The sequence below is a fragment of the Cynocephalus volans genome, chromosome 2, assembly GCF_027409185.1.
Source record: "Cynocephalus volans isolate mCynVol1 chromosome 2, mCynVol1.pri, whole genome shotgun sequence".
Lineage (NCBI taxonomy): Eukaryota > Metazoa > Chordata > Mammalia > Dermoptera > Cynocephalidae > Cynocephalus > Cynocephalus volans.
Genome location: NC_084461.1, coordinates 44,938,850 through 44,942,189, shown reverse-complemented (window position 1 = coordinate 44,942,189; position 3,340 = coordinate 44,938,850). Strand labels below are relative to the sequence as shown.

The window sequence follows — 3,340 nt, the reverse complement described above, 5'->3', positions numbered from 1 at the left end:
TTCTTAAGTGAAATAAATAATATGGAACAGCAGATAAATATAAGCACTTTCTTATCCAGTGAAGAGCTTCAGAAATATTATGCCTTCACTTAAAGCAGTTATATAAATATGTGCTGGTGGAATATTTTTCAAAACGAAATACCCTGAAGGATTTTAGTTGTCCATCTCCGATTTCCTTGCTCCTGGAAAATGTTGACCTCTGGATTATTTTGGCTCTTATGCTCACCTGAAATTTTGCTCTTGCAGTAGCTTTTATTATGGTTTAGCTGCATTGCTTGTCCAGTGATAGGAGTGGTGTTCTTACTGGGACAAATATAAATTACAGCCCTAGAACCAGCAAAATCCACTCCTGCTTTTTTCCACACATTTCTCCCTATAGGACAGAAGGGAGTGGGAATCCACATGGTGTTCATAGCCTTGGGGATACTGGGATTTCTTTGGAAAAGGAGAAGTAACACCAGCAACTAAGCACTTTAGCTCATTTTATTTTCCTTCCTCTGTGATTTTTTTGCCATTTAGCAATGCCAATCAGTGGATTTGGGACTAGAAGTACATTTCTTCTATAAAACTCAGGTTTTCTTTTAATAAGAGCATAAGGTTTATCTGATGTTTCCCGCAATTTTCCTCCTTGTAAATGTAATATCCTGGTCAGTCCTTCAAAGTGAACTTGGTTGATTGAGTTCTTGTAGCTCATAAAAGAAGCACACATTCAAAATGTATAATGGTGCTCACTTCAGCAGCACTTATACTAAAATTGGAATGATAGAAAAAACCTATCATGGCCCCCTGCACAAGGATGACATGCAAATTCACTAATCCTTCTATATATATATATAAAAAAAAGGATCATGAATTTTTTTATGTCACAGATAAAACTAGCACCACTAACTGTATATAAAAATTTGATGAGTTTTCAAATTAATTTTTAGTTATGGAATAATTTTAGATTTATATAAAAGTTGCAAACGTGGTACAGAGTTTCTCTATGCCCTTCACCCAGTTTCTCCTAATATTAGTATCTTACATAATCATAGTACATTTTTCAAAACTGAGAAATTGACATTGGTATATTGCTATTAACTAAACTAAAAATTTTATTCAGATTTTAACAGTTTTTCCATTAATGTTCATTTTTCTAGAATCCGGTCAGGTTACCACATTGCATTTAGCTCAAATGTTTTTAAAATCCATTTTTATCTGCCTGTGCCCTTTTTCATTTCTGAAAATGTGTATTTATACTTCTTTTTTTGATCAACATTGTCAGAGGTTTGCCTATTTCATTAGTCTTAAGAAAGAACTTCTGATTTTGTTGATTTCTATTGCTTTTGCTTTTCATTTCATTAACATATCTTTTTATTATTTCATTCCTTCTGCTATCTTGGAATTTACTTTAAGATTCTTTCTGTATTTTCTTGAGTTGAACACTTGGCTTACCAAGTTTTACTTTTTTTAAAAGAAGATATATTTAAGGCTATAAATTTTTCTCTTAAGTACTGCTTTGGCTGCATGTCACAAGTTTTGATAGAGTTTTTATTGTTATTCATGTTTGATATTTCCATCATGATTACTTCTTTGTTTCCTCAGTTACTTAAAAGTATACTTAAAATTTTTCAAATATTGTTTTGGAGAAGCTGTCTTTTATTTTTTGCAAATAATTCCTAAATGTATTGCACTGTAGTCAGAAAATATTAAGTATACATGTGTGTGTCTTACTTTGTAATCTAGTGGGTACTCAGGTTTTATAAGAGTTCCTATATTGCCTGGTTCTATGTCCATTTGGGTTTGGTTCAGGTACTCTTTATATACACACATAAGATTAAACTTCTTATTGTGTTATTCTATTATTTCTGAGCTGTATTAATTTTTGACCATTTGATTTATCAGTTTCTGAGAAAGATATGCTAAATTTTCAACTATGATTACATATTTGTTAGATGTTCCTTAAATTTTGTTTATTTTGCTTTATATATTTTAAGGCTATGTTATTAGGGGTCTATGAGTTCAATTTCTGGTGAATTTTCTTTTACATTATACAATGGCTCTCTTCATCATGTAGTGGTTAAGTAAAAAGATGCTTGAGCCAGATTTCCTGAGTTCAAATTCCAGTTTCACCACTTCATAGCTCTCTGCAACTCAGTTTTCTCACCTGACAAGTTAGGATAATAATATACCTAAGTTGTTGCATGTATTTAATAAGTAAAGTACTTAGAACAATGTCTGTCATATAGTAAGTACTAGCTATTAACACTATTAATAAGCATTTTTCCTTAAATATGTTTCTTTTGATATTAATATTGCTACTCCAACTTTCTTCCCATAATGTATGTTTGATTAGCACATCTTTTTCCATCCGTTTACTTTCAATCTGTTAGTATTACTAAGTTCGAGATATACCTCATGGGTACAGCATACAGATGGACTTTTTTTCTCTTATTCAATGTGATACTCTTTGACTTTAAGATGAAAAATCTATTCTATGTACTTATTTTTAAAATAATTGACAAATAAAGATTGTATATTTTTATGGTGTACTTCATAATATTTTGAAATATGTATACATTGTGAAATGGCTAAATAAAACTATTTATAAATATTATCTCACATACATATCAATTTTTGTGGTGAGAATACATAAGATCTACTCCCTTAGGGGATTTTCAAGAATATAATACATTGCTATTAACTATAGTCACAATGTTGTACAGTAGATCTCTCGAACTTATTTCTCCTAAATAAGTTAAATTTTGTATTCTTTGACCAACATCTCCTCAACCCCACTCCACCCCATGCCCAACCCCTGGTAACCACCATTCTACCACTTCTATGAGTTCAATATTTTTATATTTCATGTATAAGTGAGATCATACATTATTTGTTTTTCTGTGCCTGGCTTATTTCACTTAGTGTCCCCCCAGTTTATCTATGTTGCTGCAAATGGCAGGATTCCATCTTTAGGCTAAATATTATTTAATTGTATATATATGTATATATATACCACATTTTCTTTATCCATTTACCTGTTGATGAAAACTTAGGTTGATCCCATATTTTTGCTATTGTGAATAATACTGTAATGATTTTGAGAGTGCATATATCTCTTTGACATACTAATTTTATTTCCTTTGGATATATACCCAGTAGTAGGATTGCTGGATCATATGGTAGTTCTCTTTTTAATTTTAAAAACAAATTTGAGGAATTTTTATACTGTGTTCTATAATGGTTGTACTAATTTACACTCCTACCAACAGTGTGCCAACACTCATTATCTTTTGTCTTTTTGATAATAGCCATTCTAACTGGTATGAGGTGAGATCTCATTGTGGTTTTGATTTGCATT

General features: G+C 31.0%; 1 non-coding gene across 1 annotated transcript; it reads left to right on the top strand.

The window, feature by feature from the left end:
• Window positions 1–724: 724 nt before the first annotated feature.
• Window positions 725–831, top strand: LOC134371342 (U6 spliceosomal RNA). Its single transcript, XR_010022776.1, has one exon. It is a non-coding gene; the product is annotated as a U6 spliceosomal RNA (small nuclear RNA).
• Window positions 832–3,340: the final 2,509 nt, after the last annotated feature.